General features: G+C 39.2%; 1 long non-coding RNA gene across 1 annotated transcript in view; it reads right to left on the bottom strand.

Annotated features, from left to right (window-relative positions):
- Positions 1-6,556, bottom strand: part of LOC139826965 (uncharacterized) — a 91,693-nt gene extending 85,137 nt beyond the window's left edge. The window contains exons 1-2 of the long non-coding RNA XR_011737131.1: positions 6,285-6,556; positions 5,101-5,210 (exon numbers count right to left, since the gene is read on the bottom strand). This is a non-coding gene — a long non-coding RNA (uncharacterized lncRNA). The remainder of the gene's footprint in view (positions 1-5,100; positions 5,211-6,284) is intronic.
- Positions 6,557-12,852: the final 6,296 nt, after the last annotated feature.

Here is a 12,852-nt window from a genome sequence, read left to right as displayed (position 1 = left end):
TCCTGCTAGACATTTTATATCGTGGCCAGGGACCTGAATATTGTGCAAGAATAAAAGGGTAGGTGGACTGTGTAAACCAGAATGAAACTCTGGATTTAGAACTGTAGAAGAGAAAAGAAAGGGAAAAAGAAAATGCAAGACAGAAAGAAAACAAATTAGGTTAGATAATGTAGATTACATATATAAACAAGCATAAACTTCAAAGGTAAAGCAGATGCATTGCTAACAAGTATTTTATAAAACCAGTTTTCACATTTTGTCAAAAAAGTCCCTTTCTCATATGAAGTTGGGTTCAGGTGCAACCAGGATGCTTGTATGATGCAGAAGTAGGTGACCAAATCAGAAAGAATACCACTCAGGCAGGGAGGTGAGAGGATGCAGCAAAGGAGGTACGTTTGTCATTCTGGCTGGGATGACAAGAGAGATGAGATTACAGTTACTGTTTCTGGGAAAGTTTTCCCCTTTCCCCAGCATCCTGACAATGGTCATGTAGGAATTAGGCCTTCTCCCTGCAAAAGGTTGTGGGATCAATAGCCCAGCTGAAGAGGCAGATGAAATATTCTGCAGGTAGCTGGGAGAAGTTTCACAGTCGCTAGCCGTTGTTCCCATGGGGGGCTTCAGCTTACCAGCTGTCTGCTGGAAATACAACACAGCAGAGAGGAAAGTCTAGGAGGCTCTTGGAGTGTGTGGAAGACAATTTCCTGACACAGCTGGTCAGGGAACCAACTAGGGAAGGTGACCCACTGGAGCTGTTGTTTGCAGAGAAGGACTTGTGGGCAATGTGATGGTTGGAGGCTGTCTTGGGTATAGCAATAATGAAATTATAGAGATTTAGATTCTTGGAGAAGGAAGGAGCGGTGTCAGCAGAACTGCTGCTTTAGACATCTAGAGGGCAAACTTTGGCCTGGTTAGGAAGCTGGTTGATGGAGTACCTTAGGAGGCAGCTCTGAAGGGCAAAGGAGTACAGGAAGGCTGGTCATTCTTCGAGAAGGAGGTCTTAAAGGCTCAGGAGCAGGTCCTCCCCAGCCTAAAGACTACCTGCCTTTGTAGTTAATAATGTATTACCAAAAGTGAAAATTTGAGAACTCTGTCCTCAGAAATGTCCATTGTCAGAAAATCAGGAAAATGTGAAGGTGGTACCTGCTGTTCATCCACAGGAGACAGCCAGTGCCATTGGTGTTCAGGACTCAGACCTTCCCAAGGAAATCCTTTGGCCTCAAGCATTCTAAGACTCACACAGACACCTCAGTGCATGAAAAAGTCTTTGTTCAGCATTAGACGCACAAAAAGCTCATCCTGATTTGTGTCCTGGATGGCTTCTTAAAGGCAGAAGCAAAATGGGTAGAAAGAAGCCATCGAGGAAGTTTACTTTACACTATATTTTTCCACTGTTTTCTAGGGCAGTGTCAACGAGACCTGCACTTGCAGATAGTGATTGTGTTCATGTTTGCTACACACATCCCCTGTCTTGTTTAAATGTTTTCTCTGTAATATGGATTTTTGTCCAGGATTTAGGTTGCATTTCTAGATAGCTGGGGAAATGGAGTGGAAGGTTATTTACGGTCTGCAGAAGTGGAGGAAGGTTCTGTGAGGAAGTGAAATGAAAAAGCTGCTTGGCATAAAATTGTCCTGTCACAGTGCATTGTGCTTACCTGTCTGCCCCAGAGCCTGACTGTGTACACTGTGTATTTACTTCAAAGAGCTACTTCGGTTAACTCCAGCCAAGAATTTGCCCTGCAGGCTATGAAGTATTTACCAGGCACATGATATATATCTTTACCTACTTTTTGCTTATATGTTATACACCTTTCTTTGTGAAGTAGCTTTATTAGTATATGAAACAATATTTGAAGAAGAACCTATGCTTTATTCATTGACAAACCTTTTTGTTACGCAAATCAGAGATAGAGAAGCACCACAGTATTTCTGATTTGAATACTGTTCTATGCATCTGGATAAAAAAGACATCACTTAGAATTATGGAAAGTACACTAAAAGGAAATGGAGTCTACTTACTAATAGTTATTCTGTCAGAGTGTATGCTCCATGATGACATGTTTTTTTCCTGGATTACACAAACTGATGCTTAAAAAGCCCATAAGAACAAAAGTGACACAACTCAAATAAATCATTACCACCAATGCTTCATTGCTGGCCCAAAGGGTATGTACAATTAGCTATATAGGCATCTTTGTGCTTATTTTTCCTTGAAAAACTGATAAATAACTTCATGTAGAAATTAAAATACAAAGGCAAACAACCATTTGCAAAGGTATTTAGTTCACAGCTTACTAGTTTAAGGGCTCTAGAACATCCTTCTGCTGAGCAGCCAAGAGATGAACTATTTATCAAGGCAATGAAGTTTAGCTTTATGGTCACAGTAGGCATCACCTCGCAACGGATGGCAGATGCATGCATTTCCATCAAAATGACATTTGCTGCTTAAAAACCTGAGCCTTTTTGAGCATATGGCTTAAAGTCAAACACAAATTGCTAAAAAATAAAAATAAAAATAGGTTCTTATAGATGTAACTTTAAAGATCAACATGCAATGCTGAGGGGAAATGCAACACCAAGCAGCTATGGGAAGAGAGCTTTGGTGTCCTAAGAGCTCTGTAAGATCTCAGTCTCTAAACTGCGGCTTCAACACTACAAAGCTTTACTGGCAATAACAGCTTACCAGTTTTATCAACTCTCTCATGTCTTCTCCCTACCACAGGACACTCTCCCTTTGCTGTCCTGTAACAACCATTTATTACGATTCGTAGTCAAACTGATACAGCCAGAAAACAATGTTATTGTTGCTTATTTAAACCAAAAAGTTTCTTGTTTATATCAGAGCACAGTCCCTTGAGCAAGAATTTATGTCTTCACCTAGCTGTGAGACTGGGGTGCATTAAGAAGAATGTGACCAGCAGGTCGAAGGATATTATACTCCCCCTCTACTCTGCCCTGGTGAGGCCGTATCTGGAGTACTGTGTCCAGTTCTGGGCTCCCCAGTTTAAGAAGAATAAGAAACTACTAGAGGGAGTCCAGCAGCAGCTACAAAGATGATTAGGGGCCTGGAGCATCATTCTTATAAAAAGAAACTGAGAGAGCTGGGTCTGATCAGCCTGGAGAAGAGAAGCTGAGAGGAGATCTCATCAATGTTTATAAATACCTCAAGGATGGGTGTCAAGAGGATGAGAGCAGACTTCTTTCAGTGGTGCCCAATGATAGGATGAGGGACAATGGGCACAGACTGAAGCACGGGAGGTTGCATCTGAATATGAGGAGAAATTTCTTTACTTCAAGGGTTCCAGAGCCTTGGAACAGGCTGCCCAGAGAGGTTGTGGAGTTTCCTCTGGAGACATTCAAAAACCCACCTGGACACATTCCTGTGTGATCTGCTCTGGTGAACCTGCTTGAGCAGGTGGGTTGGACTGGATGATCTCCAGAGGTCCCTTCCAACCCCAACCATTCTGTGATTCTGTGATTCTGTGATTATGAAGTGGTATGAGCAGGTGTTACTTAATGTGAAACTGATACAAAAGTCTTCATAGCATATAGTCACACCCTAAAGCTAATCATCCGGGGTTCCTATGGATTACTTGTAGATATGAGACCTTTACTCTGACTTGCAAAGCTTGCCCACACAAGCATTTTTGTTTATATCTGACCCAAAGTAGACAAATTCAATATAAACATCTCCATCTAAGCCCATTACCCTAAGCTCTCTTTGTAATCAGCGGAGAGACAGTTAAATTCAGAACGAGGTTTACACTTTTTTTTTTTTTTTTTTTTTTTATGGCTCCTTCAGGATTAGATGAACTGAACAGTAAAATGAACAATCTGTCTTCACTGCCTACAAAGAGAGCCTGGTATAATTAGCTCAAATAAAGACTGGAAACATCTACTTGTGGTCAAAGGAAATGCATTGCTTTTGCTCTCCCTACCTGCTGCTGCCTCTGTTTCAGGTAATAGTCTCCTGGCTACATGCAGAAAGTCAGATCAGTAATTACATATGTAACACATATGTTTATATACAGCAAGTCCATAGAAAGGATAACTTGCTAACTTCGTAAAGAGTATAAAACCAGGGGTATAAAACATGATATTAAATTAATCAGGTTTTTATGCACAAGCCTCTGTTTAACATTGCCAATGTTCTTCAGCAGTCAGCTGTTCAGGCTTCATTGCTTCATAGCTGCAAGTACACTAATTTTCAGCTACTACTAACAGCCGTCTGACACTGTAGAAGGTGTGTGTGTCTGTGTGTGTGATATCTCCCCTAACTGGGCAGATATTTGACAGCTTATGAAGTGAGAGCAAATTCTTCATGAACACTAGAAATCCCATGGCAGCAGCTGAGAATCAGAGCTAACTCTGAAGGATCCTGTAATGGCCCACAAATGAGACAGTCTGTCTCTAGCCTTGTTCATCCCAGCATATTTGCAGGCTATTCAGATCCAAAGTAAGACTTTGCTATACTGACCCTACATTTAGGTAGCAAGTTTTTGAATACCCAGAAGAGTATCACAGTTTAAAGATATAACATTGTCAATAATGAATTAAATACAGCCACAGCCTAAGCATAGGGCCAAGGATTACAATTCAGTATGAGTTATTCTTACCCGCGCCAGGATGGGCCAAGTTGTGATGTGTAGGATTAGCCTGTCTCTATTAATGAGCAAGGAAGCAAAAGGTTAATAGATTAGACTGGATATTCAATTTTTAGAAAAGAAAGTGACATTAAATGAAACTCCCTACAAAATTAATCTCACTATTAATTTGCTGCGAGTTATGAGGGAAACTATGCAAGGAAGTTGCAAGACGGATTTTGCCTCTAGTATTGTGCCTCCAGATGATGGGGTACTTTGGAATCAAGAGCTATCATTTCTTTAACCAGTGTCATTGTCTTTGTGATGGAACTTACCTGATAAAAATATACATGCACACACACACACACACACAAAAAAAATCAAATTAATAAAACCATAATTTCCTGTCAGAATAATAAAATCAGATTCATATACCCAACACGTTCTTGTGAGGAGAGCATGAATTAATTTAATTAGTGTTTCATTACTGACATTGAGGAAAATAAAACTCTGTTCATACCTTCTTTGTTCAACCAGCCATAAAATGAACTAATCATTTTGTGGTTGTTTTTGTTGTAACCTCAGGTGTTGTATTTAGTTGCAAGACAAAATTTGACTTGGCTGTTCTCGCTGTTGAAGAAAAGCAAAAATGATTCCTTTTTTTTAGAGAAAAAAAAATAAATACATTTCTTCCTTCCACATACTTCATAAACTCAGCTTAACATAGCCTGTTTTGTTCTGATTATTTCGGGGCCGGGGGATGGGGGGGGGGGAAGATAGGTAGGCTCCAACATATTTCAAGACTAGTTTATAAAGCCACTAGAATTTAGTTCTGAGGTTGTGAGTACCTTGGGAGAGAGTGATCTTTCACTTTCAAAAGACAAGTGGAACATAAACCTGCCTAACGCAGTCTGTATTTGCACTGTAGTTTCTTAGAAAAAACATTTATTTTTTATAGCACTTATTACTAATGTTAATGCATTTTTAAGGAAAATAATTTATTTTCAGATATTTTATAAAATGTTCAAGATCTATCTACAAGACACTGTACATAAACACATTGGAGAAAGAGGGTTTAGAAAGGACCTTATCTTTACATTAAGTTAGTAAATGCTGTATCCATGCACTACTTTCCAACTAGGATCAAGCTTCAGGAGAGCCTTCCACTCAACCATTCCGCAAGTCTGCTGAACAAGGAAGTCAAACTGAGTAACAACCCTCATCTGTGTGGGACAGACCTGCTTTTACCTGCTTTCTTCACTGGTAAGGTAAGCAGCATGAAAAGAGGTTGGAATTAAACTAACATAACTGGAGATGTCTAAAATATAAGCAGCTAGTCTAAATTAAACTGCTAGTCTCCTCATATACTCTATAGTGTGAGGTTAAATCACTGGGTTTTTTTTAAAAAAGAAAAAAAAAATCTAATTATCAAGACTGTGCAAGTGAAACAGAGAGGAGCTTAAGAGTGTGACTGATCCAGTTAAGAAAGAAATGGGCAAACCCGTAGTCCATTGAGTAACTAACAAAGGTCTACAAAGGTAACATTCTAAGATGTGCAAGCTAAGAACTATCAAAAAACTTCAGAATGTATATGTAGCGTGAATTAAATGCAGTACACAGCTGTTGATTGGAGCCTGAGTATATGTGCTTGGAATACAAGTAATTAAGAACCAAATTACAATTACACAACAGAGAAATACTAACCATTAGCTTATATACAGAGGGGAAATTTAGCTCTGATTCTTTCTACATTGGCTCTTGGATGGCTGAATGCTTCTTGTTGCTAGCTGGTGAAAAGCACACCGAGTTATTTTTGTGACTTGCAAGATGATCTCTGTAATGAAACGTGTGTAAAAATCCAGCCTTGAATCAAATCTCGGGTTGCATGATTCATGGTGATGAAAAAAGGCAGGCTCTGGAGCAGACAATGTTACTGCTGGCTAGCAAATTAATACCAATGCTGGAATAAAGGTAAGGGGGTTTAGAGGCCAAGATAAGCAAACTCTAGAAAGAAAACAAAGTTGGTAAATGACCACATGTCTCCAGAGGGTGACATTGGCTCCAGAGGGAACCTGCTCATAGAAATTCAGCTACATTCCTATTCTTTTACGCAGCTGAAGTTATATGAGAAGTATTCCACTCAAGTAATTTCCCACTGTTTCTGCAGAGTAAGGCGGTTTTCACATAATCTTGTGCATGTTATGCTTTTGGGGAGCAATGGGTACAGAAGCCATCAAGGCTTTCCCATACTGGAAGAGTATTTCCTTCATAGAAAACCTATTATCACAATGAAAAAAAAAAAACAAAACAAAAAAACCCCACATAATTCCAAAGGCAACATAATGCACTGTATACCAAGTGTCAATTCAAAATGAATATTTACAGCAACTGAAAAAGCTCCTGGAAACAGAGTAGGAAATGGAAATACAGCAGCAACCTTTCCTATAGCAGGCATGAATAGCGCTGCTTTAATGTTGTTTAGAATTTTGGCTGGAGGCACTGAGAACATCAACTTTTTAATGAAAACTGAAAGCGTCCATAGCAGTGTGAAAATTCTAACATTGTTGTATTCCCGTATCACTTTTTAACAGCTTGAAGGGAGAAAAACTTTCTTTTTAAATGATTCTTGGTTAATTTACAAAGAAATTAGTAGAAGAAAACTTCTAGAAGGTAATAGAATAGCATTACTTGTGCATGTCACACAACATCAAGCCTAGAAAAGTTGCCATAAACTACTTTTTCTTATACCAGAATTATCCTGCTCTTTTCAGAACCACTTATCAGATGCTCATGAATCAGGGTCTGGTGTCAGATGGACTGATATCCTCAGGTGCCATGAGGTGGTGCGACTCCTGTGACTTTGATTGCTGAGGCTATTGGCTCATATATGAATTCCTAGAGGAAATGTGCCATGTGAATTATTCAGCTGTTTTAAGCTGGACTATTTATTCAGTCATTCTAATCAGCAAGGGACTGATCTGAACTCCCCATAGCTAAATAAAAGAGAGCAAGATTTGCAGTATTGAGCTAGTTATAAATATTTTGGAAAGTTAGGAAGTTAATGGAGAGAAATAAGGCTTTGTCTATTCTAAGGACCACAGTGCAGGAATTCCTATGGTTGAAGAGTGTTTTGTTTTAACCCCAGCCATTAACTACACCACACAGCCCCTCACTCACTTCCCCCCAGTGGATGGGAGAGAGAATCAGAAAGGTAAAAGAAAAAAAAACTTGTGGGATAAAGCAGTAAAAGAAGCACACATAAGCAAAGCAAAACAAATAATTAATTCACCACTTCCCATCAGCAGGCAGGTGTTCAGCCATCTCCAGGAAAGCCGGGCTCCATCGCAACTAGCAGTTACTTGGGAATACAAACGCCATCACTCCAGATGTCCCCTGCTTCTTCCTTCTTCCCTCAGCTTTTATTGTTGAGCATGACGTCCTATGGTGTGGGACATCCCTTTGGTCAGCTGGGGTCAGCTGCCACAGCTGTGTCCCCTCCCAACTCCTTGTGCACCTTCAGCCTACTCACTGATGGGGTGGGATGAGGAGCAGAAAAGGCATCTCTGTAAGCACTGATCAGCAGTAACTAAAACATTGTTGTGTTATCAACACCATTTTCATCACAAAACCAAAACATAACCTCATACTAGCTACTGTGAAGAATATTAACTCTATCCCAAACAAAACCAGTGTGGAGAGCCAGTAAATCCAATACTAATGGCCAGAGTAGTAACTCCACCTTTTTCAGGCTTGCATCACATGAACATCCAACAGTTGTGTAGGCAGACTGTCGCAAAAGCTTCTAGACTGATTTTGGGTCTCTGTGTCCGTCAGTCCCCAATACATGTACTAAGTTAGCATTGGCATGGGTGACTTTACTATCTCCATACCCACCAGTTTTGTCACACAGGAGTGTAGGAGTGTAGGAGTTCTTCAGCATCCAGGATAAGTGGCCTGCCTCCTTTCAGGATGTGAACTGTAATGTGGCAGAGCAATGTTTAGAGGAAGCAGGTTATCCCTCTCCTTTCTCATGATTTTGTTGTTCCTACAGCTAATCCAGCTCTCTTGATAAATCCTCTCAGTGACTGAAGGGAAGCATCACTTCAGTAAGATTGTGGTGATTTTTCCTAATACCAACCATCCTCATACCTCACAGAGCAAAGTGGCAAGTTACCTAGACAGTATATGCTTACTTTGTTTCAACCATGGATCCCAACACATCTGACAAGGCAAAAAATTATCCTTAAAAGTGGGAAATGGGATTGTGAATCATAGTGAAGAGCTTGTGAACACAAGTTTTGGCATGAGACTTAAAATCAGATGGAGAACTGTAATATTCCCTCTTTAAAATTTGGCTGGTGGTCCCGATACCCAGAATAATCTTGAGGTGTTATGAGCAAAGGCAGGAGCTCTGGAGAAAGCAATATATCCTTTAGTGAATTACATGGGTGCTTGTTTGTGTCCAGTTTTCAGTCAACAGGAGTAAGACACCAGACCTATGGAAAGCCAGTATTCTACCTGTGTTCGGGTGATTTTACATCATTCTTTAATGCAAATTGCATGACCTCCTACTTGACATTGCATGGGAGTATAGTAGTACAGCAAGGTTTAATTTTCAAAAGTATTGCTCAGGCTCATTCATATAATTTCCATAAATGTGTTTGATTTCCTTCCCATTTTTTTTCTACACAAACAGACACTTCCCCTCATCTCAGTTTAAGTGACTTTTTTTTTAGTTGTCCCAGGGACAGACAGCACCTTTTAATCTCTGAATTAAAGGGGCTAAAGAAGCACGTGTCTTCAGAGGTATGCTGTTCTGTGTGGCACACAGCTGTCCTCTGAAAAATAAACCAACTCTACTTAAACACTGTACCTCAAGCTCACCACATTTTTGGGAAAAGAATGAAAAAAAACGCAGCTCTGCTTCACCACCTTTTTTTTTTTTTTTATTGTAGTGGTTTCTTATTCAATCTTCTTCATGAAAATGCCAAGCATTTCAGCAGTTTGGCTGCTCTCAAGACTTCCGAGGAGGATTAGAATGAGCCTCATGGGGAAGGTTAGGAGCAGGCTAGAATGCTGAATTTTGGCAGTCTCATAAAGGAGAGGAAGAAATATGTACCTACTTGGGGATAATTTGGAGTTAAGAATAATTTGGGGCCTTTGTAAACAATAGCATCTTAAATTGGTTTCCACAAAGCTCTTTCATTTTTCACTAAAAGCTTTTCAACATCAGATCATTTCAGTATTGAATGCACTACAATTTCCCTCCTTTTTCCCTCCCCTTGTTCTCTTAGTAACTTTTGTTCATCAAAAAGTATTTTTCTACTTTATTGTATATTTCAAAACCTGTTATTTTTGTATCTCTCAGCCTTTATCTTCTCTGATTTTGCTTCTTTTGGTCTAGATATGAGCAAGAGATTCAATCATATGGGGGAAAAAATGCACTTAAATAGTATTAAATCTGTCATCTGAATAGTTATTCAAAATACAATCATGCTTCTCATACTTCATGTGTTTAATTAATATTTCTACAAATTACTTTATTGCAGTGTTAGTTTTCTGGATCTAAATCAGTCCTGAACACTGCAGAAGCAGAAACAAAGACCAGAAACACTGATTTGTCATAGTACTTTAAGAATGGGTTTAGATCTCAAAACTTTTTCAAGTAGCACACACCCACTAAGGTTTAGATAGGGAGAGATACCTAAAATATGTTTATCCTTATATTCAGATGCACACTTTAACATCACCACAATTATTTTTAACATAGTGATGAAAAACTGACCTGTCATCAGGGATTGCTAGTCACCCACCTCCAGCCAAGACAGAGAGATCATACCGAGATTACATTCTGCAAATTATTAACCCACCTTTCACGGACAGTTGCCTCAATAGCCAGAAAAGAAGCCAGTGTTTGTCAGCCTTTGAAAACCAAGATATTGATTTGATTATTTTTTCTCCTGAATGGTAATGTTAACAGACCTAAGCACCTACTGCGGAAAATCTGTACACAGCCCTGGATGCAGATCCTCAAAGATATGTTGGAGACTCATGTCCACACAATTCAGCAGAAGATGGGGCCCCAAATGTATTTATGAATTAGTGGTTATACACCTGAATAAAAGCCTGATTCAGAGAAGCTGCTGAGAACCCCACCACTGATATGGGATCTTTTAAGATTTAATACCTACTGTTATGTATACAAAACAACTGGGTGTGAGTGAAAAGCATAATCCTTGTACAAAGTAGATAAGGGAGCAGAATGGAGGTGAAGCAGTCAAATACATGACGAGTTGCATAGTCACAGGATGAATAAATGCTTACATAAGGATTAACTGTCCTTGACCCCCTATAAAATGCAATGCAGGCAGATCACAACAGTAAATAACACAATCTGCAATGAGAAAAGAGAGCACTTGACAGAGCGCTGTGAATTATCGAACAGGGAATGTGTGAAAGGGCCAGAGCAGTGTGGGAAAAAACTCAAACGTTATTACATACACTTTTCTTGGGCCAGACCATGAGCTGGTACAATTTGAGCTGCCTGTTTAATTTACAAACTGCCGTTTTTTTCCCCCATGAGACATGTTTCGTCTCTTTACCTTTTTTCCTTGTTTTTGTTTCTCATTGACTACATTTCCTCCCCTGTGTCTCTGAAATCAGCATCTTGTCACAGCTGTCAATCATACTTATGTGTGTGAATGTAAAGAAGAGTTTTGTACAGCCAAGCTTGGAAATGAGAACATTTTCAAAACCAAAACACATTTAGCCGTTATATTCCTGCGTTCTTTGCTATTGACAATGGTATTTGTCTTACCTCTGCTTCCCTTGCAGTGAATTAATAATCGTGCATTACAGTAATACAGACACTGGTGATAGAGGAGAGCAAACACGATAGTTCCCTTTCTTGTGAGTGTTTTGTCATCTCCAGCGCCAAATGACTCAAGTGACAAGGCTTCAACCACATTCCTTGGGACACTATTCCACAGAAAAAGTGCTCTTGCAATACCATCCCATCACTCCTAGTTAAAACCCTGTCTGCTGCACTGTGTGATTTCTCTCACCTGCCTCATGTCAATATTGTGATGTGTTATCCTGTCCCCTCTGCCAAGCCAAACTCATTCATCTACTTAGACCATTCTTCATAAGTCAACCACTCCTGACTCCCTCGATTATTTTTGTTGCTCTTCTCTGAATTACCTTCAATTTGTTAGCCTTTTTTTGAAAGCAGTGGTGCTTAGAAATGAATGAACCAAAGACCACTACCTCCCGGTTCACCGGTCCTACTGATGTAAATAAGAACAAATAAAACCTACGGGATAGTTGAGATAGAAAGAAAAAAAAAAAATAAATACTGAGTTGTTTGAAAAAAAAAGATGCACTAAAACTTTGTTTCATTGGATCTTGTTACTTCGGTGTGTGTACATAGAGGAAGAGAGTGCATTTCCCCAAATTTTTGATAAAATTGCATTTGCTTTCTGCCAGACTCTAATACCATCTTCATCTATTCAGCCTTTAAACCAAATCCCCTTCATGAGGAATTTCAAATTTGTGGCTTTTATTTGTAATTGAAATCAAATCAGATTTGGAAATGCACATGAAAAATTAATTTCTTTAATTCTTTGTGTCTCAGAACAGTAAGCAGACAAATAAAGCACATGAAGGTAAAAACCTGGTTTGGTCTTCCTCCAACAGGCTGTAAATAACACTACTCAAACGCTTTAAGTTAAATATATACAAAGACTCTTCTGGATACACGATTCTGAAGGCATTTACATTAGACCAGATCAATTTGAGAATTAGTCACCAACACAAAAACACACTGTTAATTTTCCTATAACAGACAATTCCTGTTCCTTGTAACAGGTAGTATGTGACAGGTTTTTAGACTGGAAGCTCTTGATTTCCCACCCTAACTGGGTGAGCAGAAATACAGAAGAGCTACATGAAAAAACCTAGACACCATTAGTGTTGTAAGGAAAAATCGTACTTCTGTAATACTCAGAAATTGTTTGAATGCATCAGTATAGTCACAGATTAATGAAAATCAGCTGAGGCACTTTATTTTAGCTGAGATTCTAACAATTTATGTGGCTTTTGCTGGAAAGAAAAGTCTGTGGGAGGAAACAGGTAAAGAGATTCCAGGCTGCTGGTCTCTGTGTGTGACTAGAAAGCAGGAGACGGAAACATAACTTTGTAAACATTTTTGTGAATAAAGAGCCAATGATTCATAGAATGAGTCATAGAATGATTCTGTGATTCTAATAATTTT

The sequence above is a fragment of the Patagioenas fasciata genome, chromosome 1 (genome assembly GCF_037038585.1).
Source record: "Patagioenas fasciata isolate bPatFas1 chromosome 1, bPatFas1.hap1, whole genome shotgun sequence".
NCBI classification, from domain to species: domain Eukaryota; kingdom Metazoa; phylum Chordata; class Aves; order Columbiformes; family Columbidae; genus Patagioenas; species Patagioenas fasciata.
The sequence above is the reverse complement of the archived record's forward strand: the minus strand, read 5'-3'. Positions and strand labels throughout refer to the sequence as shown.